At 42.5% G+C, this 26839-nt stretch overlaps 1 long non-coding RNA gene across 6 annotated transcripts; it reads left to right on the top strand.

The window, feature by feature from the left end:
- Positions 1-1372: 1372 nt before the first annotated feature.
- LOC122123981 lies at positions 1373-26810 on the top strand. Of its 6 annotated transcripts, none has more exons than XR_006150475.1 (6): positions 1373-1395; positions 10510-10751; positions 13892-13957; positions 14513-14590; positions 20317-20379; positions 26463-26810. It is a non-coding gene; the product is annotated as an uncharacterized LOC122123981 (long non-coding RNA). The 6 variants fall into 6 exon arrangements; XR_006150474.1 differs by lacking the exon at positions 1373-1395 and adding an exon at positions 5844-5962; XR_006150476.1 differs by lacking the exons at positions 1373-1395; positions 10510-10751 and adding an exon at positions 11046-11064.
- The last annotated feature ends 29 nt before the right edge of the window (positions 26811-26839 follow it).

Below are 26839 nucleotides of genomic sequence, written 5' to 3'. Positions count from 1 at the left end.
ACCACTTGAGCCACAGCTCCACTTCTGACTTTTTGGTGGTTATTTGGAGATAAGAGTCTCACAGACTTTCCTGCCCAGGCTGGCTTCAAATGGCAGTCTTAAGATCTCAACCTCCTGAGTAGCTAGGACTACAGGATTGAGCCACCAGTTCCCAGCAATTTCCCTCTATCTTAAATCCATTTAAACTGTCTATACATAGTTATTTCACATAGCAATGTGAACTATCTGTAGGATTCAATTGGTCTTTAGGTGGCCAGTGGAATCTCACGGTTGTATATTTCTTTGAATTAGTGAGTTTGGCTTCTCCTGAAGCATTTGTAGCCATTTATGTAACCTGTTCTTGAGAAGAGTCTAGTAGAAACCTTTGAGTACTTACTTCTCTGGTTTTTGTTGTTTGTTTGTTCTAAATGTTAGAATCTGTTTTTTATTTTACAACTATTAATTCTGGCGGAGAGCTGGTGGCTCATGCCTGTAATCCTAGCTACTCAGGAGGCTGAGATATGAGGATCATAGTTCAAAGCCAGCCTAGGTAGGAAACTCTGTGAGACTCTTATCTCCAGTCAACCACCAGAAAACTAGAAGTGGTGCTGTGGCTCAAGTGGTAGAGTGCTAGCCTCACGCAAAAGAGCACAGGAACAGATGGTGCCCAGCACCTGACCACAACTGACCAAAAAAGCCTATTAATTCAGTCCCAGATTGCTGGAAACTAGTTCCCTTAGCCTAAACATGCCATTTGAGTTTTGATTTAATTAGCTTTAGTTATTTATCTTTTTGCTTAAGTTTTTACATATTTATTCATTCGGTCCCACCTATTGAATCACTCACAATTAATTCTGTTGCCTTTGAGGCTAGAATAACCTACTTATTAAATCTTCTCTAGAGCTGCAAGAGGATGGAAGCAAAGTCCGGATTACACGTACAGCATGGAATTGTTCCCATGCTTCCTTGTGAGGGTTGGTTGAAATTCACTCCAACTTCAAATCTGAGCTAGGCAAGCATCATGGCCCCGGGGCTGGTGTTCAAGCCTCAGTACCATTAAAATAATAATAATAATAATGATGCTGCTGCTGCTGCTGCTGATGATGATGAGAGAATTAGGTACTGCAAGGACTATTCTTTCCCATGCCATATTTGAAATAATTCTTGGTTATAAAGTTCACAGGGACAAAGCAATAGCATTTTTCACCCATTATCACTGATGTAAACCAATAGACTGCCCTGGAGAATTGGATGAGCAAAGAGTTAAGCCTGCAGTCCTGTGGCTTTTCAGTAGAGCAGTAAAGCGGCACCTGCGGGAATTATAACTCTTACCTAGCCTTCCCTTCCAGCTGCCAGATGTCTTCAGTGTCTCCCTCACTCAGCAACTTTCTGGCGTCCTGCCCACCAAACTGCAAGGTAATACTTCTAGAATTTTGCCTAAGTTTCTTTTTGGTACCAGGGCTTTAACGCAGAGCCTCACACACTTTTCACTTGGCTTTCTCACTCAAGGCTGGCACTCCACCTCTTGAACCATGCCTCCGCTTTCTGCTTTTTGTGAGGTAAGAGTCTTCATGGACTTTTCTGTCCAGGTTAGCTTCAAACCTCCATCTTCAGATCTCAGCCTCCTGAGTAGCTAGATAACAGGTATAAGCCACTGGTGCCCGGCTTACCTGCTGGATATTTGACGGTTGGCAATGGAGGGGCAGTGTGAGGGTTTATGTCAGGTTGTTGTTCATGAATGGAGAGGAGGCTGGGAGCCTTTCTGGGTTCTACTGTGTAAAATTAAAAAAAAAAAAAAGATGGCTGGATGGAGGTTGTGTCCCACAGCTGAAGATAGCCAGTCCAAAGCTCTTCTGCTTGTTAAAATTTTTTTTTCAGTACTGGACTTGAACGCTGAGCCTCATGCCCATCAGTTAAGCACTCTTCCACTTGAGTCATACACCCAGCCCACATTGTTTTTCGTTATGTTTCAGATAGGGTCTTGCAGTTATTTTTTCGCCTGGGCCAGTCCAGATCACCCTCCCATGGAGGTATCCTGTGTATCTGAGATGGTAGGCACACCCACCTAGGTCCAGCTTTTCAGTGCTTGACATGGGATCTCATAAACTTTTTACCTGGACTGGCCTTGAACCCCTGCCTCCCCTGTGTAATGCAAGATGAAAATGGAAAGAGCCCAAGCAGGGTTTTCAGTCTTCTCAGGATTGAGCTCCTTCGTGTTGGCTGGTCTGGCATATTGCGTAAAAGGCCCAAGTTCCAGAGACTCTTTTGGAGTGCCAGGGGCAAGATCTATTTTTAATCAAGAGCGTACAGGGTATGTCCTACTTTACAAAACTCTAATAAATGGAAACCTGTATTTACAAGAGACATAGGCTAAGCTGTGATGATCTATTAAATCCCTGAAGCTCATTCAACACCGGATCTTCCTAATCTATGCAATGGAACTTGGTTTATAATGACTGGTTTGGTTTGGTTTTGATTTTGTTTGTTTTTGGTGTAACCACAAAACCCAGGGCTTAAATTCAGGGTCTGTGTACTGTCCCTGAGCTTCTTTTGCTCAAATTCATGCACTTCAGCCATAGTTCCACTTCTAGCTTTTTGGTTGTTAATTGGAGAGAAGAATCTCACAGACTTTCCTATCCAGGCTGACTTCAACAAGTGATCCTCAAATCTCAGCCTCCTGAGTAGCTAGGATTACTGGCGTGAGCCATCAGCACCCAGGTTGCATTGGTGATTTTTGGACAGAGTTGCACTTTATGTCCAGCCTAGCCTGGACTGTAATCCTCCTATTCGTGCTTCCCAACTCACTTAGAAGACATGTTCAGCCATTGGTTGAGTCTTGCAAACTGTGCCCAGGTTGGCCTCAGTACTCATTCACAGATTTATTTATTTTTTTTTCCCAAGTAGCCCAGGACTACAGACCTGACCTACTATACTGGGATACTTTTTGTGTTTTGTTTCTGAGGCAGTGTCTTGATCTGGTGCAACGACTCATATTTGTAATCCCAGGGATTTGGAATGCTGAGATTATTGAAATTCCAAACCATGCCCAAGGGGAAAGCTGGTGGAGAACTCATCTCAACCAATAAGGCTGGGTAATTCAGCATGCTTCTGACATCTCTACTATGATGGAAATATGAATAGCAGAACCTCAGTCCAGACTAACCCTGGCATAGGCTTGAGACACTATTTCATACATACCTAAAGCAAAAAGGGCTGGAGGCATGACTCACATGGTAAGAGTTTTTGCTTAAAGTACAGACTGTGTATCTGTGTATGTGCACTTTTCAGCTTTTCTCTTTTTTGTGGGGGGATAGTTTGTTGGAGATAAGATTTTCAGAGACCATGAGGGCTGGTAGCTCATGCTTATAATCCTAGCTACTCCGGAGGCTGCGATCTAAGGATCAAAAATTCAAGGCGACCATGGACAGGAAACTCTGTGAGACTCTTCACTCCATTGAACCACCAGAAAACTGGAAGTGGAGCTGTGGCTCAAAGTGGTAGCGCACTAGCCCTGAGCAAAAGAGCCCAGGAACAGCACCCAAGCTCTGAAACCAAGCCCCATGACTAACAAAAACAAGAAAAGTCACACAGGCTTTCTTGTCCAAGCTGGCTTGGAATTGTGATCCTCAGATCTCAGCCTCCTGAGTAACTAGGATTACAGGCATGAGCCACTGGCACCTGGCAAGACCTTGATTGGTGACTCCAGTTATCACTTCAAAAACAAAAAATTCACTGCAGATGGGCGATGAAGCAAAATCAGTTGCATGCATACTACTTGTTGCCTGACTCCCATCCATCAGCACACTTAGCTGCCTTTTTTGATCTCGGCTGTTTCTGCTCAATCCCTGACTACCTAGAAAGCTCTTCCCTCACCACTCAGCTGAAATCAGGTCCCTCTTGTCACAGCACTGCTGTGTCCTTTTTCATGTATGGATGCCTTCTTTTTCAAAGAGGAACAGCTTCTCAGGGCCATGCTATAGCCCCGGCTCCTAAAACACCACCTGGTTTATCTTAGCAAAGGCATTTCAATCCTGCGTGCAACGTACCCTGAGCAATAAATAAGTAAGTAAATAAAGATTTTTCACATGAGGAGGGACAGGGGCTGGATGTAGAATGGACGGTGTCCAGGCAAGGCCTGGGAGCCAGAGGAGCTGCTGCAGACAGCAGGCATCTGGCAAAGCCTGCACTTCAGGCAAGGGCAGCCATGGTGGCAGCAGGCGCAGCGGAGATACCCCTGCCTGCAGAGCAAAGGGGGGTGGGGGCCGGAAGCAGGGGGGCCTTCACAGTCTGTGGGCATCTCTGTCTACCTTCTAAATGATACCAGAGGATGGGAGGCCAGAGCCAGGAGGAAACCTGGGAGGCTTCAAGGATGCTGCCAGAGCCATGGGAAATGCTGCTTTGTAGCAAGGTTGAGTGATGGCAGCCATGGTTTCCTCCAGAGGAAGCTGCATCTCTCATTTCATGAAGCAGGAATCCTTATCCTGCAGTGTTTGATCTCTCTCTCTCTCTCTCTCTCTCCCACACACACACACACACACACACACACACACTGGGGCTTGAACTCAAGGCCTGAGAATGGTCCCTTAATTTTTTTTTTTTCCTCAAAGTTGGTGCACTACCACTTGAGCCACACTTCCATGCCTGGCTTTTTGGTGGTTACCTGGAGATGAGACTCTTACAGATATTCCTGCTGGGACTAGCTTTGAATCAGGGTCCTCCAATCTCAGCCTCCTGGGAGTAGCTAGGATGACAGGCGTGAGCCATCTGTCAGGCTGGAACACCTCCGTGAGGGAAAGGAGGTCCTAGCTGGCCAAACAGAAATACCCAGGCATCAGGAATTGCAAGAGACCATCATCAGCAAAGTCACAGCCTTGTGCAGGCTGGGGGAGCCCCATTTTACTGGTTCAGAGATACCAGACTCTGGATGGATTTCAGGTCATGGTAGGAGAAGCAAAACAAAACAGCCGGAAGAAAAAGGATTAGAGTAACAACAACATGGCCAGAACACACCACCTAGAATGAAGGAGGAAAAAAAGGGTTCAGCCCAATGCTGGTGGCTCATACCTGTAATCCTAGCTACTCTGGAGGCTGAGGTCTTGAGGAACCTAGTTCAAAGCCAGCCTGGGCAGATAAATCTGAGAAACTCTTATTTCCAATTAACCACCAAAAGGCTGGAAATGGGGCTGTGGCTCAATTGGTAGAGTTCTAGGCTTGAGCAAAAAAAATAGTTCAAAGGCAATGCACAGGCTCTGGGTTCAAGCCCCTGGGCTGTCCCCTTCCCCCACCACCAAGAAAGAAGGCTGAAGGTTAGGTTGTTTAGACACAAAAGCCTTGTTACAGGTTCATGTATTCAAAGCTAGACTGGGCAGTGCAATGTGTCTTGGAAATTAAATAGAAATAATTTAACTTGTGTTGAAGAAGTATGTATACATGCCTCTGTGTGTGTGTGTGTGTGTGTGTGTGTGTGTGTCTGTGCCCGCGCGCACACGCGCACACGCGTGCTATGGGATTCTGGCTCATTTACAGCTGAAAGAATATTATCAAGGAAGGAACATGGCTAGGTTGCATAGACCTCTATAAAAAGCCAGAATATGTGGGCAGTCCTCCATGACTGATTTCATTTGATTGAGTCAAATCAACTGCCTTCCTTCTTGTCTGCCTGCCTTCTTTCCTTCCTTCATTTCCACCCCACCCCTAACCCCTGCCCAACTTTCCTTCCTTTCTTTTAGGGATGGCTGGTAGAATTTAAACCCAGGACTTCATGCTTGATTGCTGTAGCCCCGAGCAGGTCTGTTTTCTGCTGGTTATTTTTAGGATAGAGTCTCACTTCCTGCCTACTCGAGGTTTCCTGTTTTTGTGGCTCAGATGACAGATGCAGGTCAGCCCACAGCATCCAGCTTCCCTATATTAAGACAGAGATTCATGGATTTTCCTGCCGGGGATGTCCTGAGACCATGATCCACCCAATCTCAGCCGGTGGCAGGTGCTTTTTTTGGGGGGGGTGGGGGGGAGAGTGTATAGATGTATGGCTGTGAACATGCGCAGATGTGTACATGCCAGTCCTCAGGGTTGAACTCAAGGCCTGGGCTCTGACCTTGAGCTTTCTACCACTTGAATTATAGTTCTACGTCCTGGTTTTTGATGGTTAATTGGAGATCAAAGTTTCTCAGGTTTGTCTGCACAAGATCTCACCACCTGAGTAGCTAGGATACAGATGTGATTTTTAGAAAACCAAAACAGTGACAACAAAATCCCAACGTCTTGCAGCCAGGGCTGTCTGGAAATCCTAAGCGGATACAGAAAGAGGTGGCTCTCACAATCATTTCTCAGTTTGTCATCTTTAAAAATATGGGAGTAGGGCAGGGAATGTGGCTTTGTGGTAGAATGCTTGCCTAGCATGCATGATTCCTGGGTTTGATTCCTCAGTGCCACATAAACAGAAAGAGCTGGAGTGGCGCTGTGGCTCAAGTGGTAGAGTGCTAGCCTTGAGCAAAAGAAACTCTGAGACAGAGTCCAGGCTGTGAGTTCAAGCCCCAGAACTGGTACAAAAGAAAAATTTAAAAAAAAAGAGACTATGATATAGCCAGGTGCTGGTGGCTCATGCCTGTCATCCTAGCTATTCAGGAGGCTGAGATCAGAGGATCATGGTTCAAAGCCAGCCCATGCAGGAAAGTCTGTGAGACTCTTATCTCCAATTAACTATTAGAAAAATGGAAGTGGAGCTGTGGCTCAAAATTGTAGAGCACTGACCTTGAGCAAGAGAGCTAAGGGACAGCACTCATGCCCTGAGTTCAAGCCCCATGACTGACAAAACAAAATAAAAACAACAACAACAACAAAAAACCCCATGGGACTAGAATTCTAAGAAGCACTTAAAAGCTGCTTTTGCTGGAAATAACTTACCCCTAATTGGGCCCAGGAATTAACAGAGAGCAGGTTAAAAACTTAGCATCCCAGGCTACATTTTGCATCAGTATCTTTTGCTCTGTCAATTCTCTTCTTTGGGTCACTTTGAGCCTTTTAGGAATCCAGGAAGGAGGGGATAGATGGGGAAGACCACCTACCAGGAAGCAATGATTCTCATTTTCTTTTCTTTGTCAGTTGTGGGGCCTGAACTCTGGGCCTGGGCGCTGTCCCTCAGCTCTTCAGCTCAAGGCTAGTGCTCTACCACTTGAGCCACAGCGCCATTTCCGGCTTTTTCTGCTTATGTGGTGCTGAGGAATCGAACCCTGGGCCTCATGTATGCAAGGCAAGCACTCTACCACTGAGCCACTTTCCCAGCCCCATGATGCTCATTTTCATCAGGCTGCAACTGACCAGTTCCTGAGACTAAGACTTGCCGGGCCACCTGTGGTATCACCAAGGACAACAGGAACACAGTTGTGACATGTTCAATGTAATAATGAATGCATACTTCTACTTCCAATTCTTTTCCCCATCTAAACCTAAAGGAAAGGTCTGGATGGGCACTTAGGGTTGAAATGAATACCTTTCCTTTTCTTTCTTATTTTGTTTTTTGTTTTTGTTGCTAGTGGGGCTTGAACTATGGGCCTGGGCGCTGTCTCTGAATTCTTCAGCTCAAGGCGACTCTACCACTTTGAGCCACAATGCCACTTCTGGTTTTCTGGTGGTTGATTGGAGATAAAAGTCTCATAGACTTTCCTGCTGGGGCTGGCTTTGAATAGTGATCCTCAGATCTCAGACTCCTGAGTAGCTGGGATTACAGGTGTGAGCCACTGGCGCCTGGTCTTTCTTTCTTTGTTACTTGTCTCTTTATTGAGTGTACTGGTGCATGTGGCTGGAACTTACCTATCCAAGAGTTTGACCCTAGGGTCTAAAATCTCCCATAATAGAACTAGTGCTTTTGGATTCTAACTCTGTGGCAGGGCTCTAGAGAACTTGTGTTGGTCCCCTTGCCCTGCCTGTCTCTCTCTCTCTCAAAACAACAACAACAAAAACCCGAAAAGCTAATAATATTTGGAACTAAGACCATCTATCTGGTCTTATTTTCTTTTACTCCAGGTCTCTTCCCCAAAGAGACCTAAAAACTGGCATTGAGAGAGAGAAACTTCTTTTTCTTCTCTTCTCTATTTAAGGGATATTAAAACTTTCACTTATTTTTATTTTATTTGTTTTTTGTCGGTCATGGGGCTTGAAATCTGGGCCTAGGAGCTGTCCCTCAGCTCTTCAGCTCAAGGCAAGTACTCTATCACTTGAGCTACAGCACCACTTCTGGTTTTCTAGTGGTTTATTGGAGATAAGAGTTTCACTTTCCTGGGCTGGGAAGGTGGCTCAGTGGTAGAGTGCTTGCCTTGCATGCATGAGGCCCTGGGTTCAATTCCTCAGCACCACATAAGCAGGAAAAAAAAGCTGGAAGTGGCACTGTGGCTCAAGTGGTAGAGCGCTAGCCTTGAGCTGAGGAGCTGAGGGACAAGTGCCCAGGCCCAGAGTTCAGGTCCCACGAGCGGACCCCCCCACCCAAAAAAAAAAAAAGAGTTTCACTTTCCTGCCTGGGCTAGCTTTGAATGGTGATCCTCAGATCTCAGCCTCCTGAGTAGCTAGGATGACAGGCATGAGCCACCATGCCCAACTTCATTTTTATTTGTTTGTGTATGTCTGTTTTGGATCTGGGCACAGTTCCTGAGCTTTTTTAGCTCAAGGTGAGCACTGTACCAATTGAGCCACAGTTCCACTTCTGCAATTTTTTTCATGGTTAATTGGAGATAAGAGTCTCAGAGACTTTTATTTATTTATTTCTTTGCCCTGGCTGGCTTGGTGTAAGGAAACTGAATCATGAGAGTATCAAAATAAAGAAAGGGCAGAAAATGAACTCAACAGACTAATAGGCTTTATTCCAGAATGAAGCCTTGGGAAGGGCTACCAAGTCTCCTTCAGTGTGGCTGAAGGGGAAATGGTGCACTGCCCCCCCTCCCGCCCCCTTCCAACTAGGGCTCTTTAGATATTAGGCAGAAAAAGTGAAATTGGTCGGGGGGTGGGGAGAGTGCAGATGAAAGTGGAGTGAGATGGAGGTGGGGTGGATGAGCATTGTTATTGTGGCTGAGGGGTTTCAAAGCCTTTATAGCATCTGTGTTGGTCAGGGCTTGGGCATCAGAGGTAGCCTTGGTCTCAGGCTCTCTGCTCTAAAACTGCAAGTTATGTTTGCTTAGGGGATTGGGAAGGTGCGATGATTCAGGCAACAAGGACAGTTTTAGGATGTAGCTATGGATGCAGCTATGGGGGGAGGGGAGAGGTGGTGCTTTAGGTTAAGTCCTTTTCCATCACTTGGAACCACTATCCTCAGATCTCAACCTTCTAAATAGTTAGGATTACAAGTGTGAGCCACTGGTACCAGACTGACTTTTCACTTTATTTATGTATTTATTTGTTTATTTTTTTTTATCTTGGTGGGTTATGAGGCCTGAACTCGGCCTGGGCGCTGTCCCTCATCTCTTTGGCTCAAGGCTAGTGCTGTACCACTTGACCCACAGTGCCACATCCAGCTTTTTCTGCTTATGTGGTGCTGAGGAATCAAACCCAGGGCCTCATGCATGCAAGGCAAGCACTCTACCACTGAGCCACCTTCCCAGCCCCTTCCTTTATTTTCTGTAGGTCATGGGGCTTGAACTCAGGCTCTGGGTGCTATCCCTGAGCTTTTTTTTTTTTTTTTTTTGCTCTAGGTTAGGGCCCTATCACTTTTGAGCCACAGTGTCACTTCTGATATTCTCACCAGAGGTGAGAGTCTCATAACCTTTCCTGCCCTGGCTGAGTTTGAACCAGGATCCTCACATCTCAGCCTCCTGAGTACTTAGGATTAAAAACATGAGCCACAGTGCCTGGCAACTTTTCATTTCTTATGGTATGCCTAAAAATTGATTTCTGATTGAAGTAGGAATACGTAGGGAGATAAAAGATCTGCAGAAAGAAATAAAGCTTTTCTGCCTGATTTTTTGGGAGGACATGTTGTACTGCAGGTCCAGGTTCAAACGATCTCCTTAACCAACTCTATTCTGGAGAGCAGAATCTGGCTAACCACGATGATGAGCCTGGCAGTGCACCTATAAATAATACATACACTGCTTCTCCTAAATGGGCCACAAGGAACTTTCAACCCTGAAATAAAATGACATTTCAATTTGGACACGAGGTTGGAGGCTTTGCTGGTCACAAAATCAATGCTTTTGACTCTGTGACCCTGAGAAAGGTCTGGGTTTAGGGGGGAAAAATCGTACTCCGGAGCCAGTGGCCATAATCCTAGCTACTTGGGAGGCTGAGATCTGAGGACTGCAGTTCGAAGCCAGCAGGAGCCGGACGCTTATCTCCAATAACCTTCTTAGAAAAGCCGGAAGCGGGGCAGTGGCTCAAGTGGTAGAGCGCTGGCCTTGAGCAAAAGCAGCTCAGGGACAGAGCCCAGGCCCAGAGTTCAAGCCCCACGAGCAGAAAAAAACCATCATGAAGCTATGGCTGGTTTGCCCTTGGGCAAACCATCGTCCATCGTCTTGTCAGTCATCTCTCTCTCTCTCTGTTTTCAAGACGACAGAACATTGGACTCAGAAGCAAGGAAGTCTGAGCTCTTCTCCAAAGGCAAAGCCATTAGCTGGTAGGGTCTGCTGCTCAGTTTTTCCCAAGAAGCCTCCCGCTAGGCGAGGAGGGGTCCGCACTGCGGGAAGCAAACCATCTCCTCGGCAAACCCAGAGATCTCAACATCTGCCAATCCCCGGCCCAGGACTTCTCAGGACAAGCAGAAACGCCTACAGGGGTTGAGTGGCACCAAGGTAAACCTATCCACGCGGAGATAGTGGGAGGAGGGGGGGGCGGGGTCAGAAGGAACCAATAGGAGGGCTGGAACCGCTTGTGGGGGGCGGGGTGGGGGAAACGTCGGCGAGCGTGCGTCGGAGCCGCGGGCGGGGGAACGAAGACAGGAAGCTGTCTCAGCCAATGGCCGCGGCGGGCGGCGCGCGGCGCGCGTGCGCAGCAGGGTCCGGGGCTGCGGGCAGGAGGCGGGCGGGGGAGGGGCGCGCGCCGGAGCCCCGCGGAGCGCTCAGGGCCGCCGCAGCCGCCGCCGCAGCGGAGAGGCCATGTTGTGTGGTGTGTGTGGGGCGGGCGGAGGGGGGGCGGGGAGGAGGGAAGCCGAGAGCGGAGACGGAGAGACACCACACACGCTCGCGCTCACCCGCACAGACACACACGGCTCAAGATGGCCGGAGAGGCGGCAGCGCCTCGGCCTGTCAGCCGTTCGGCCGCGGGCCCGGGGCCCGTGGGGTGGCCGGGGAGCCGCGCCGGGGGGGCCGCCGGGAGCGGGGCGGCCGCGGCGCGGCGGGGCGGCGCGGCGGCGGAGCCCGGGGGCCGGAGCTCCGCGGGGCGGCCGGGCCCGCGGCGGCTCCTCAGGCGGAGGAAGCTCCGCGGCGGCGATGGCGGCCATGGCGGCTCCGCGAGGCCCCGCGCCGGGCGCCCGGACGCGGGGCGGGCGGCCCCTCCGACCCCGGGGACCGGAGGACCAGCTGGCGGAGGGCGGCGCGGGCCGCGGCCGGGCCTGGTAAGCGGCTCGGCGGCTCCTTTTTATTGTCCTTTGTCCTTGGGAGGAAAAGCCGAATGTCCTTGAGCGCGGCCTCCGGAGGGAGGGGGCGGCCGGGGCCGGGGCGGCCCGCACGGCCCTCGGGGTGGGCTGGCAGAGCCGCTCCCCCGCGCGGGGCGGGATGCGCCGCGGGGCCGGGGCGCGGGGCCCCGGGGTGGGCGCCCTCCCGCCGCAGGCCCGCGCCCGGGACCCCCCGGGCCGGCCGGGCGCGGGGCGGCGGGCACCGCGGGCGCGATCCCGGCCGGGGGGGGGGGGAGGACGGCGCGGCCCCGGAGCCCCTTCCCGTCCCGGGGAGTTGATGCTGTTATTGTGGGCGGGAGGGTGGGTGTTGGGGGGGGAAACGCCCTCCAGGTCGGTCCGGACCTCGGAGGTTTTGTGCTCTCTGCCCGAGGACCTGGGGAACTCATCTGGGCTGGTGGAATTTACAAGAACAATGGAACCCCTGACTACGTTTGAACAAAAATAAAACTTGCCTTTTATCCCCCCCCTTCCTCCTCTTCAGTCCCCCCCCCTCCGCCCCACTCCCCAAATTGGGTGTTGGCTTTTAACTCTTTGAAAGCTGATTGCAAAAACTGGCTGTAGAGGCGAAGGTTCATGAAGCTTCTTTTTAAATTTGTAATTTGATGGCGATCAGGTTGTTGTTGGGGTCGGGGGGGGGTGGGGGGGGGGAAGAAGCAAGTTGGAGCCTTTTCTTCTTCTTCTTCTGGTTATTTCCAAAATGACGAAGACAAGTTTACTGTGTTGCCAAAGCTGTTTAATGGATTCGATAATTACGATGCTAGGCGATGACGTTTGATTCAGATTTTCCTCCTCAGTAATTATGCTAAGATCTTTTGATATTTCGACAACTTGAACGTAAATAAATTGTTTAGGACTTGTTAAAAGGTCGTCGTGAGGAGCTGGTGTCTTAACTTCTCACACCTGAATGTGAAAAGACGTACTTGGGTCAGTTCCGAGACCAAAAGTTGAACTTGATCCTCTTAGTTTTTTATATACATTTAAAAAAAAGCTGTATTATTATAAGCCAGAAAGCGAAAACTTTTACTAAGGAATATTCTGGTAACCAAATCTCCTTCTCGTGAAGTTACTTTTTGGTAGTGTAAATATTAAAGTCGGGCTGCTCAGTCAGTAATGGACGACGAAGAGAAGCCATATTTGTTGCATGTATAAAAATCTAGATGTGCTTCAAAACGAAACAGTATTTTAAAGGTAACAGGTTTCGAAAAATTGCAGAGTTCAATGATTAGTCTAATTTAAAAATGATCTGAAGAGAGAATTGAGGTTTAATGGTTTGGAGAACAAACCAGAAATGCACAAACCTTTTGTGTATTTTAGAATGTCTTCCTTCTGCAGAGCTCTTGTGCTGTAAAGGTGCAGAACTGCGTAAAAATAAGTGTTCAAAAATAAGTGTTCGGAATACTTAGATACGTAGCACATCTAAAAGCAGCGCTGTTGGTTTATTCAACCATGTATCCAATGATATTGTTATTCCAGTAAAAATTGTTCTTTTTTTTTTTCAAATAGCTGTGATAAAGGTGTGTGTTCCATCAGTTGCGCATATCCTGATTTTTACCAAATCTGTTTTAAATCTTAGGTTGGTTTTTCCAAGTCAATGTTTTAGAAATCTTTGAAAAGTAAAAGTGGTTTTCTAGAGGTCTTGGCTGTGGAGGGTTTTAGAATTCTTCCTGAATAGTAAAATGCAACGATAATAATTGCTAGTGGTTTTACATCACAAGATCTTTTTACATGGTAATGGAGGAGGTAGGCTGAAAACATTCCAGACCTGGGTTTGAAATAAAATAAAGGTCACAGATGTTAGGAGTTTTAGACCTGCTTGGAAGACAAAGGTAAATACCCCACTCTGTGAGATCGAGTAACTTGGAGTTTAAAATTTAAAGTAAGCAGTGGCCATTTTAACTTCACTAATTTCTCCAGGAGGATTTAATTTTTAATGCTTATAACTGTAGGGGTTTTTTTTGCAGTGGTAATGGAAATTTTTAAGAGATTGCAGTTGTTAAAAATGGTAAACTTTTTGTTTAGTGTATGGCTTCTAAAGAGAAAAAATAAGATTGTAGCAATGTCTTGAATTTTCTGTATTTTTAATTGCTATGCCTTAATCCTTAGTATATGTGAGTGCAACCAAAAGATGGGGAAAACAAAGACTGATAGACATTAAGGATGAGAAATGACTGCTATCATGAATGTACAGGTCATGGCCACAACCTACCTCTTCAGGACACCCTTAGAGCTTGTCTTTTTCATATTTTCTTGTTATAAACAGTTTCTTTGACTAAGAAATGTTTACAATAAAAACAATTGATATCTTTCTTTTTTTTAAAGGTAACTTACAAGATTTAAATTTAATTGATTGCTGGTAGTTGTGAACAAATACAACTTTTGTCCCAGGTAAGATCTGGTTAATTTTTATTGCTTTTACATAAAATTTTCATTGATTTGACATAAAATTTTGGTTTTGCTTTTTGATGATACATTTCAAGCAGCCAATAAATACTAATAGGATGGCTTTTAAAAGTTGCATGAGTAAATATCTGAAATAATTTTCGGAACCTTTTTAAATCTTCACAGAAAAAAAGGATATATGCCTTAGCCATTGCAATGTACTTTCGGGTAGAATAAGATATTGACAGTCTTTTAAGTCTTTGTTTAATTTTGTTGACAAGACTATTTTAGGGAAATCCAAGGATCCAAGGGTATCTTTTTCCTTTTTCTATGATGTGAATGGTTTCAGCATTAAAGTCACAGAAATTATTTATTGAAAAATTTGAAGTCGTTTTCCTTTGAACTAATAGATTTTAGGAGAGAACATTTCTCATGGGTAGTGTTAGGATATAAATTAGTTTGTTTCTTGTATAAGTGGAAAATCTGAAAATATTAATTTCTTCTTCCTATAGATTGCTTCATTATTAGGTTGTTTAGAATGTTGTTTGTTTCCCCCAAAAGGTGTGTGCCATTTTGAAGACAGTTTTTTGTCCTTGAGGGTAAAAGGAAACCCTTTGGAAAACCTGTTTTACATAGCAAGTGAGTAATTTTTTTTTACCCTCTTATCTGAAATGCAATAATTAACATTTGGGTATGAAAATACCACAAGAGTTTTTCAGTGAGACAAACTGGATCATTTATACATGAAAAAGTAAAGGAAAACGATCTTTCTGATTCTTCTACCTTACATCAAATCAAGACACTTGTAGATTATTATTAGTCTGTGCATGTAATTTATGCCCATGCATATAGTTACATTCAACTAAGAAGTAAGACATTTAGTACTTGAAATAAAATGGTAATTTAAGTAAGACATTCAAATAAGACACTTAGTTTTTAAAATGGTGATTTAAGATTGTTATATCTGCCATAGTCATCGGGACCTTATGACTTTATAAGACAAAAAGGACATTTTTTAGTCATATTTTAAGAATGACCTTGAATTTTTTTATTGCTGCTGCTAGGATTCTTGAAAGAACTACGTATCAAAAACCTTTCTTGTCTTAGTTATTAAATATATTTAAAATATGATCAGTTTATTTTTAAACAGGTAAAAATGGGTTGTTTTCCAGCAAACTTATTTTATCTGAAGAGACAACTAAAGCCTAAATAGTAGAAATTATCTTCAATCGTCAATAGCTCCGGGGTTAGCTTAGCGATGTATTGACATCTTGAATGGAGAAAATATGTGCTCTGATCTTGTTAAGCAAAGAAGTGTTCACACTAACTTAAAAGTGAGTCTGGAAATTAATGTTATTCTATTGTAAGTGATAACTTGGGGAGTAAAAGAATACACAAGTGACCAATTAAAATAAGGACCTATTTACCTTTGTGCAATTTATGTGGAAAATAAAGTGCAGTCTTCATGGATGGTGTTCGCTTATTCCATTGACTCAAATAGGTGGTGAAGAGACTACATTAATGCCTTTGCTTTCTTTAGCTTATCTGTCTCTATTTAAAATGTTTTTTGGTTTGGTCAAGTTTGTTATGTATTGTGTGCAGATGGAAACAAAATCTGAGATATTAAACTATACTAGAGTGGGTCAAAACATTAAAAAAAAACTACCTCCATCCCAATTTTTCTTTTCTTTCTTTCTTTTTTTTTTGTCGGTCATGGGGCTTGAACTCTGGGCTTGGGCACTCTCCCTCAGCTCTTCAGCTCAAGGCAAGTGGTCTACCACTTGAGCCACGGTGCCACTTCTGGTTTTCTGAGTCATTTATTGGAGAGAAAAGTCTCATGGACTTTCCTGCCCGGGCTGGCTTTGAACCACGATCTTTAGATCTCAGCCTCCTGAGTAGCTAGGATTATAGGTGTGAGCCACTGGTGCCCGGCTTCATCCCAACTTCTTAAGACTGTAAAGATGAGTTTCAGCAACTGATGAGGCTTAGTAAGTAGGCATTCATGTGTTGGGCACTAGTAGAAAATTTGAGAATGAAGTGTTCTGGGTAAAGCAGTCAGAAGTGTAAGTGTAAATTATGTTTATACTGGCCTACCAAAGGTATTATTTGAGCCATTAGAGAGGGGGAAAAAAGCCGAAGAATTTTAGAAATTTGAGATGGAGAATTTTAATCCTTCTTACTGTACTATTACTAATTAAAAACTTTCAAGTGATATGGTAACCTACCTAATCTAATGGAATATAGCTTTTATCATCAAAGAGATGAAGAATTAGAAGAAGAAATCCTACCTTTTTTTTTTTTTTAACCAGTCGTGGTGCCTGAACTCTGGGCCTGGGCGCTGTCCCTCAGCTCTTCAGCTCAAGGCTAGTACTCTACCACTTGGGCCACAGCACCACTTCCGACTTTTTCTGTTTATGTGGTGCTGAGAAATGGAAACCAGGGCTTCATGCATGCAAAGCAAGCACTCTACCACTGAGCCACCTTCCCAGCCCCAGAAATCTTATCTTGAAGAAATATACGTACTGGCATAATACTGTACCTTGTGTTATATTTATTGCTTGAGCCAATCTAACTTAGTGGACAAAACTGGCAGAGGGCAAATGTAAATGGAGAAGCTGTCTATGTAAATGAAGTTATTATCATAGGTACACATAGTAGATGATACATAAGGAAGTTTTAACCTGTATACTTTGGTCTGTCTCTTTCCTTCCTTCTCTTCCCCCCCCCAGTGTCTCTCTCTTTCCCTCCCTCCCTCCCTCTCTTCCCCCTTTCTTTCTTTCTCCTCCCCTCCCTCCCTCCCTCCCTCCCTCCCTCCCTCCCTTCCTTCCTTCCTTCCTTTCTTTTTCTTTCCTTTCTTTCATGGGACTTGAACTTAAAGCATGGGCACTGTCCCTGACGTCTTTTGCTCAAGACTAGTGCTCTACCAATTTGAGCCACAGCTCTACTTCCAGTTTTCGGGAGGTTTATTGGAGCTAAGAGTCTCATGGACTTTCCTGCCTAGGCTGGCCTTGAACCCGAAATCTTCAGATCTGAGCCTCCTGAGTAGGATTACAGGTATCAGCCACTAGCACCAGGCAAGGTTGTTTTTTTATGTTAGGATTTTGGACTTGTTCTTAAATGATAAGCAGGTCATGATTAGACTGGGGTATGTTTGGTGTTCTGATAATTCAAAATTAACCTGACCAAAGAAATAAAAGAAGTTGGCCCGGTGCCTGTGGCTCACTCCTGTAATCCTACCTCAGGAGTCTGAGATCTGAGTCAGGTGGTTCAAAGTCATCTTAAGCACACACAAAAAAGACGTTAGGTCATATCACAATGTTTTGTGAACAGTGATATTTAGTGGAAAATATATGGGATAACTCATTTTAAGTGTAGAGATTTTCTTTAAAATGTAGTTTTTCCTAATTTTAGTTTGTTTTTTTTTTTGCTTTTAAGTTTTTAGACTACTAATAGCAAATCTACTAATAGATATCTGAGGATTGCTGTGTAAGGCCAGCCTTGGCAGGAAAGTCTGAGACTCCAAGCTCCCATAAACCTCCACAAAACTGGAATTTACTTTTTTCTGCTGAGATTTTACTGTCTTGTTAGGGGTGGAATGGAATGGCAAATAGAACATGCAATAATCTGGAGCCTCCTAAATACCACTCTGGCTAGGCACTGTGGCTCATGCCTGTCATCCTAGCTACTCAGTAAGCTGAGATCTGAGGATTGCAAAGTCTTAAGTTTCGCTTTAGAGTATCTAATTTTTTCATATAGACATCATAGTTTTTGCACCAGAAATCATGGAAACGGTTGGAGTAATAATACTTTTTGTTGATTTTTAGTAACTTCAAATAATATGAACACAACCATTGGAAAAATATGAAATCTTGAGTTAGTACTTAGAATTTTGCAGCAAAAGCATTTTTCTAAGTCTTTACTAATGGAATTGTTAATATTTTGTAGTTTGATTAAATAGAGTAAAGCTTTAGTAAATATTTGTATATTTGATAGTTATCTAATTACTTTTATGAAATTTCTATTCTTTTGTTTTTGTTGGTTGTGGGATTTGAACTTGGCCTGTGTGCTGTCCCTGAGCTCTTTTGCTCAAGGCTAGTTAGTGATCTACCACTCTGAGCCACAACTCTACTTCTAGTTTTTTTTTTTTTTTTTTGGTCCTGGGGCTTGAACTCTGGGCTTGGGCGCTATCCCTGCGCTCTTCAGCTCAAGGTGAGCACTCTACCTCTTGAGCCTTAGCGCCACTTCGGTTTTCTAGTGGTTAATCAGAGATAAGAGTTGCAGGGACTTTTCTGCCTGGGCTGGCTTTGAACCGTGATCCTCAGATCTCAGCCTCCTGAGTAGCTAGGATTACAGGCTTGAGCTACTGGCGTCTGGCTTCTACTTCTAGTTTTTGAGGGCTAATTGGAGAGTTTTAGTGGGACTTTCTGCCCCAACTTGCTTTCAACCAGGATTCTCAGATCTCACCTCCCGAGTAGCTAGCTTTTTAGGTGTGAGGCACTGGTTCTCAGCTAGAAATTTCTATTCTTAGTATCTTTATGAGCCTCCTTCCTCTTGTAGATTGGTAGACAGGCACATGTACCACACCTCCAGACCCCTCCCCTAGATTGAATGTAGACTTTCATTTCCCAGTGGGCTATTATTTCTGAATGTAATTAGCCTTGGCAATGTTGGCGAATGTTAATGTGAATCTCATGTTATAAGTAAGATGAGATCTGATTATCATTGAAGTATATATTTGAGTAACAGTCCAAGTTTTGATTTATGCATTAATACTTATGTCTGCATTTCACAGATTATTCTTTTGAAAGTTAAGCAAATTCCTTTGAAGTTGAGTAGTACACAACCTGTTGAGACCAGTAGTAATTACAAACATTTACATTTCAGTGATGGGGCTAGATTTGAACTCCTCATTCCCACTTTCATAAAGCCAATTGAGCCATGTTCCTCAAGCTAGATTTTTTTTTTTTTTTTTTGTTTAAAGCTTAATGATTTATGACTTGTCTTCAAGCAGAGTTTTTTGGTATATTAGCAACCACTGTTACCCTACTTTTGTGTTTTTCTTTCACAATGCCTTTAGATTTTAGTTTTAAAGTATTTTAAAGGCATTTATTAAAATAATAAAGCTGTATTTCTTATAAAACAGTACTGTTCTTAGTGATTTATATTTACATTATATTTGCATTTTACTTTTAAATCATAAAGCATAGTCCAAAATTTATAGGTTGGGTAGGAATCTGAGCAAAACCAATGATTTTCGTCTGCTTAAATTGAAATCTTCTGCCACACTTTTTTTTTGTCTTGTTCAATCCTAGGGATTGAACTCAGGGCTTTTGTCCCTGAGCTTTTGTGCTCAAGGGTAGTACACTACCACTTAGGCCACAGCTCTACTTGTAGTTTTTTTGGTACTTCTTTGGGGACAAGATTCTTAGTCCTTGGATCCTAGCCTCCTGAATGGCATTACAGGCTTAGCCTGGCTTGCAGAATTGTCTCAAACTTGATCAGTTTAGGAGAGGTGCTGCTGGGATCCTTTGCATTATAGTTGTGCAACATTAGCTGGGCAATGAGAGGCTAGAGGCACAGCAAGTTGGCCCCTTAGAAAATACCTTAACTTCACTTCTAGCGTTCTCTTAGGTTTAAATCTATTTGTGTAATGACAAGTATAAATACAGTAGTTTTATTACCAAGTACCTGTTACTATATAGAAAATAGTATGTATTGTCTTAGCTTTGAAATAGCTGTTTGAAATGATGCCTTAGGTTTTACTGTTACTTAATATTTTAGAATTTTCAGTCATGTACTTGTATCACATTATGTTGATTATAGTACCTGGTAATGTGTGGGAATATACTAATATACAGAGAAAACCGACCTTGAAGGTGAGAAATGAAAGCTTTACAAAGGCTTGAAAGATGAAAGACCGTTAAGTGGTGATACTGACTTTTTTTTTTAACCCCTGGACACTCAGTCTTCTACTTTTGTAACTCCAATATTTCTTTAGCTCTTTGGATTTCATGGGGGACTGAGAGAGATAGGCATGCAATTTTAACTCACAAAAATTAGCTTCCTGCACTGCTAAATTTATGGTCATTTTAGAGTTTTTCTTTGCTTGGAATAAATGTACTTCAGTATATACCTCTTGGTCTGTTGATGAGTGATCCTTAAAAAATAAGTTGAAGTTTGAGACTGGAGTAATGGCTCGAGTGGTAGAGAACCAACAGAACAAACAAGCCAAGTGATCATGAGGTCCTGAGTTAAAATCCCAGCAATTCTAGGGAAACTAAATGATTGACAAAATGGTGTGCATCATGTGTTTGACAGTAGTTTTACCATTTCCTATGTAAAATAAGATACATTTTTTCCTGCAGAAATTTGATTCCTCATATGAAGTAAAAAAGGCCTAAACAACAAGACATTGGTGGGAACATTTAGTAAGTATTATTTAATTTATATGATTAATGTTTTTCAGTTTTAAAAATGACTGATAATTTGAACCAGAATTGTAACAATATTTAGCAAAGCTCTCAATTGCAAGAACATAAACCTGGTTAAGTATGTGTGAAATTTATTAGTGTAGTTTTTCTATTTTTCTATTTCTATTATTTTGCTTTCCTTTAAGGCAAAATAAAACATAAACTTACATATTTGGACCTGTCTGAAATTCCTTTTGTAAGGTAATTTTTTTGTAATACACCGTGTTCTCTTTCATCAGTAACCTTATAGTTGCTTTCCTGAGCCAGTTTCAGAATGGACAGTTGTTAAAAACTATATGAAGGGCTGGGAAGGTGGCTCAGTGGTAGAGCGCTTGCCTTGCATGCCTGAGGCCCTGGGTTCGATTCCTCAGTACCACATAAGCAAAAAGAAAAAACACTGTGGCTCAAGTGGTAGATCGCTAGCTGAAGAGCTGAGGGACAGCGCCCAGGCCCAGAGTTCATTCAGGCCCCACGACCGGACCCAAAAAAATAAAATTAAAAAAAAAAAAAACTATATGAAGGGTCCACAGTGGTTCTTTTTTAAGAAAAGTTTGCTGACATTGGTCCCGGATTTATCCTGATGGGTTAGCTTTGCCATGGACGCCAAAGTTTTTGGTTTCTCTTTTGATAATTATTGAGTATACTGTTCACTTACTTTAATATTGTAGATACTTCTAATAAATGAAGTCATTCCTAAACTTGAAAGCCAATAAGCCTGGCTGGCTCTGAGGTTTTAATTTGATACAGGATGTTTTATTAATAGCCAGTACTATGTTACAGCTTTTCTAACTCCAGACAGTCCTGAGATTTAGTAGAAAAGTTACATAGGGCATGTGTATATAAAATGAATTTGGGTAAGTTCTTCAAAATACTTATCATTGAACATTTTAGGAAATTGCATACTAGCTGTTTCATAAGAATAATTCTTTTTGAAACATTTGGGAATCTAGATTGCATATTCTCTCAGTAATTCAGCTTCAGTTGTGTAAATGGCTTTTTGGGCTGGAGAGTGGTTCTACAAACTTAATGGCATGCATGTCTGGTCATATAACTTAAAGAGATGAGTTACCTGGCACATTAACACTTGTTGACTTAATATGCAGATTTGGCCTCTATTATAAATACTGTTTATCAACCAGTGTTTTTGGCCTAATAAAAAGCAAAATGAAATTCATTAAGACATAAGATTTGGGCTGGGAAGGTGGCTCAGTGGTAGAGCGCTTGCCTTGCATGCTTGAGGCCCCTGGGTTCTATTCCTCAGCACCACATAAGCAAAAAGAAAAAGCCGGAAGTGGCGCTGTGGCTCAAGTGGTGGAGCGCTAGCCTTGAGCTGAAGAGCTGAGGGACAGCACCCAGGCCCAGAGTTCAGGCCTACGACTGGACCCCCCCCCCCCCTCAAAAAAAAAAGAAAAAAGACATAAGATTTTACTGTGTCAAATATTAAGGTGCTTTGAAGTTTAAATTTTTTTTTTTTCAATACTGGGGATTGAGCCTCCCAAGTTTGTGAAAGCCAAAATTTTGACTCAGAAAAATATTAAAGTGATTAAAATCTCTCTTTCTCACACTTCTTGAGCTAGATTCATTTTAGTCTGCTAAATAGGTTTTGTTGTCTGGTTTTAAACCAGTGGGGACAATTGAGAAGACTGACTCGATTGGAAAAATCTTAGTAAAGATGGCTCAGTTTTTTTGCTTATCAATTGCTCTTGCCCATTTAGTGACATACCTGGTAGTGCTTTTCAAGACATTTTTCAGGTTTGAATGTCTAACATATTTAATACTCAGATATAGTAATATATATTCTCTTGGCATGGGCACTGCTCCTGAGCTGCTTTGTGTGCAAGGCTAGCATTCTACCCCTTGAGCCACAGTGCCACTTCCATTGTTTGAGTGGTTAATTGGAGATAAGAGGCTCAGGGGAGCTCTACTGCCAGGGCTGGCTTTGAACCTCTTGAGTAGCTAGGATTATAGGCATGAGCCACTGGAACACTCCCCCCCCTCTGCTTTTTTTAAATGTAACAAGATAGGTGAGTTTATAGGACATTCTTAAGTGTTCTCAAATTTAAAGACAAAGCACAAAGAATATAGAAATCAGGAAATGTCTGAATTATGTGATGGGAAGGTTGATTTTTTATACTAGGGTGTAATTTTGTATCTGTTAGCTCATGACATATGTTTAAGTTTTGAAGTAATAAGCTAGTAATAGCTTTTTATTAGAGCCATCCCATTAGAAATTTTAAAGTATTACTGATTTTTCTTGTAGTCTTCTACATTTTTCTTTGCTATTAGAAATGGTAGTTTGCCCAGAAATAGACTTAGCCGTAATGCAGATTTGTACTGTTTTGTATAATGGCTCATTCTTTGCACAAATGTATGAAGTAGAATTTGAAGGGAACACTTTTGTGCCCAACTGTCCTTAACTTAGATACATGTACAACGTTTGAGGATTTGAAGAGGTCATTACTATGTTGGCTTTGAAAATTACCTTTGCTCCTGGAATTGTTCTTAGATAATTGTTCTTAGATTCCTTTTGGAGGAATATAAAGTAGAAAATTCCTAAATGGAGAAATTCAGACAATACATATTATGTGTTTTAACCTTGTATGGGAAATCCAGATGATCTAAGTGTGATGATTATGAAATTCTACATGAAAGTGTCTTCTATCTGCTCAACAAATAGAAGATATCTGCAAAAATTCACTATTCAATGGAGGAAGAAAGTCATTAGGACATGACATTTAAGCTCAGTCCATTTTTTTTTCTTTAATTGGAAACTGAATTCCTGCAATTTTGAATTCTCTCTTTATATTGAAAGTTTTTTTTATTTTTTCATTAGTAACTGACGAAATGATCCTATATGTTTGTTCTTCAGAGGTAGATTTACTAAGGCTAATTGAGTAATTTTGATAGTAGTATTAGTTTGAGTTCCCAAGTATTAGAGTTGCTATGGTGCATTGGAATGATATCCAACATTTATTGAGGTTTTTTTTATATACTAGGTAATGTCTTTAAGAATGTACTAACTCAATCCTCAGTAGTGCTGCCAGAGGTAGAGGTAGGTACTTTGGTGATTTGCTGTTAACACGTGAAGAACTGGAAAAACCCCAGGCTTATTTATAGTACTCATGCCTGGTCTCTTGGCAAAAATTTATGTATGTGCAAAATTGCTTTTTAAGAGTTTGAAACTGAATGTAGCTGGTGATTCTTAACTCAGATTTTTAATAGCTTTGATACTTGAGTGAGCACTTTGCTCTTAGCTGAGTTCTGACCTTTGGTCCATATAGACATATGTGGCTTTTCATTAATTATAGTAAGAGATGGCCACTTTATCTTGTGGCATTTGTTTTTTTTTTTTTTTTGGGTCCGGTCATGGGGCCTGAACTTTGGGCCTGGGCGCTGTCCCTCAGCTCTTCAGCTCAAGGCTAGCGCTCTACCACTTGAGCCACAGCGCCACTTCTGGCTTTTTTTCTTTTTGCATATGTGGTGCTGAGGAATCGAACCCAGGGTCTCATGCATGCAAGGCAAGTGCTCTACCACTGAGCCAACTTCCCAGCCCTCTTTGAGTTTTTTTGAGACCAGAGTTCAACTTGGTATCTGATGCTTTCACTCCTTGGCTAGAGCCCTACCAACTAAGCCATACCTCCAACCCCTTGATTAATTTTTAATGCTTTTAATAATGGCATTAGGTTATGTTTTGATTAAAAAATAGGAAACTACACATAGTATTCTAGGTAAACTTAGCCCCTGTACCATGGCAAGACATGTTGAGTATTATTTAATGTGCCTAATGGGATAAATTGCATTTGTAGTTCCTGAAGTTACTGACTGCATTCCTGGTGTGTCATTGCTCATAAAAAAATTTGCATCAGGAAGTGGTGCTGTGGCTCAAGTGGTAGAGCGCTCGCCTTAAGCTGAAGAGCGCAAGGGCAGAGCCCAAGCCCAGAGTTCAAGCCCCATGACCGACCAAAAAAAAAAAAAGGAATTAGAAAAATATTTGCATCAAACATCTTTTTGAGAACCCTATATTACTATATTAGACACTGAAAAATTTGGCTTATAATAAACTCTTTAGATGATCATATTTTCCTTCTCCCCTTCCCCTTCCCTTCCTCCTTCCCCTTCCTTTCCCTCTCCCTTCTCTCCCTTCTCTCCCTCTCTCCCCCTCTTCCCCTCTTCCTCCTCCTCTCTCCCTCTCCCCTTCTCCCTCTCTCTTCCCCCCTCCTCCCTCCCTCCCTCCCTCCCTTCCTCCCTCCCTCTGTTCATCCTGGGGCTTGAATTTAGGACCTGGGTGTTTGTTGCCCCTTAGCTTTTCTGCTCAAGGCTAGTTCTCTATCACTTGAGCTACAATTTAACTTCCAGTCATTTGGTGGTTAATTGGAGTTCCTGGACTGGCTTCAAACCTTGATCTTCAGATCTCAGCCTCCTAAGTAGCTAGGATTACAGGCTTTGGTTATTTTATTTTATTTTTTTTTGCCTGTCATGGGGCCTGAACTCTGGGTCTGGGCGCTGTCCCTCAGCTCTTCAGCTCAAGGCTAGTGCTCTACCACTGGAGCCACAGTGCCACTTCCGGCTTTTTCTGTTTATGTGGTGCCGAGGAATTGAACCCAGGGCCTCATGCTTGCAAGGCATGCACTCTACCGCTGAGCTACCTTCCCAGCCCCGCTTTGGTTATTTTTTGAGAAGAGTCTTGCTTTTTATCCTAGGATCCTAGGCTTTCTGATGCTCCTATTTGGACTATATGTAAAGCTAGAATGACAGGCATGCAACTGTTCCACTCAGCTTTTTTTATTGGTTGAGATTAGAGTCTAATATGAACTTTTTCCCTGACTGTGCTTGAACAACCATCCTCTTAGTTTAAGCCTTCCTGTTAGGGTGAGCCACCTTACCACAGTGCCAGAAAAATGAGTTTTCTACTATTGTGTCAGTATTCTGTTACCTAAATGGTTTATTAAGTAGTCTTTTGTATATGGTAGATAACATCCTAATTATAATTAAGGAGAGAAGGAAATTAATCCAGTGCCAAAAATATCCTATTTATCTCCAAATGAGGCACTCTCCACAAATTGAGTTGTAGACAAACAATTTGGAAAAGCCTATGGTTTAAACTTGTTTTTTTTTTTTAAATTATGTTTTATTTTTTAATTTATTTTTTGAAATGATGTTTTATTTTTGTTTTTCTGTTTTTTTTTTTTTTTGTCAGTTGTGGGGGCTGAACTCTGGGCCTGGGCACTGTCCCTTAGCTCTTCAGCTCAAGGCTAGCGCCCTACTAAAGCCACAGCACCACTTCTGGCTATTTTTTGCTTATGTGGTGCTGAGGAATGGAACCCAGGGCCTCATGCATGCAAGGCAAGCACTCTACCACTGAGCCAACTTCCCAGCCCTTAAATTATTTTTTAATATAGATCCAATTATTTAGTGATAAAGTCTTCAGCTTCTCATTTCTACTTTCAGTGCATATTATTTGGATACTAGATATACTTTTCTATGAGAAACATTTGAGTTTTTGATAATGTATTTTAGTTGTATATAATTTGAGAAGTGATCCATTTCATGTCAAACATAGTAAAGATGGTGTTATCTATATAGGCCATTTGTATTTAGACAAAATTAACATCTGTTAGACTGGAAAGGTATTCCATGATCCTCTCCTTTTCAAATCCCTTAAGATACTTTTCTATAATTAGTTTTCTTTGAATGAGCTTGGAAACTTTTCTGCATTGAGATTTAGAATCCACAGTGTTTATTATTCAGCTTTCTAGAGATTTTGAATTTGAATTTTTGTTTCTACTTTTCATGTATGTAGTGTAAAGATGTTGGAGTTCAATATTGAAAGTTTGGTCCTTTATCTCTACTATTGGAATTGATACAAATGTATCATAGGGAAACTCGTTATTTGTCTATTTATGATCTTTTAAGTTGAAAATGGTTACGGAATTAAGAATTTGTATCTGGTATGATATCTTCAAGGTATGTGGATGTTGTTTGAAGCATTAAGCTTATTGGTATTCCAACAGCATTTTTTTCTTTTAATTTTTTTTTTTAAGTCAAGCCACTCAACTCAGCTTGAAGAGTCAAATGGATCCTTCCACTGAGAAATCAAGATGGCAGTCCAGTATGGCAAACTGAGGAAAATGGATTTAATACAAGAGTGCTGTGATATGTACAACCAAGCAGGGTTCTTTAACATGGATTCCATGAGACTGAAGATACAGGTCTCTAACCACCTCATGTGGACAGTGGATGTGACTTTCTAGAGACATTCATGTCATTAAAATTAGAAGAAAGATGACATCTAAACCAGAGGCTAGTTTGTATTCCTGAACCTTTTTTGCAATTTGATTTAAATATGACCTCATGGAATGTTAACATCAATAAAACTTCTAACACTTGAATTGATCAGTTTTGGCCTTTTTTTTTAAAG

This window comes from Dipodomys spectabilis, unplaced genomic scaffold (assembly GCF_019054845.1).
Source record: "Dipodomys spectabilis isolate Male_0828 unplaced genomic scaffold, ASM1905484v1 ptg000233l, whole genome shotgun sequence".
In the NCBI taxonomy this organism is placed as follows: Eukaryota; Metazoa; Chordata; class Mammalia; order Rodentia; family Heteromyidae; genus Dipodomys; species Dipodomys spectabilis.
Note: the sequence above shows the minus strand (reverse complement) of the source record. Positions and strands in the feature narration are given on the sequence as shown.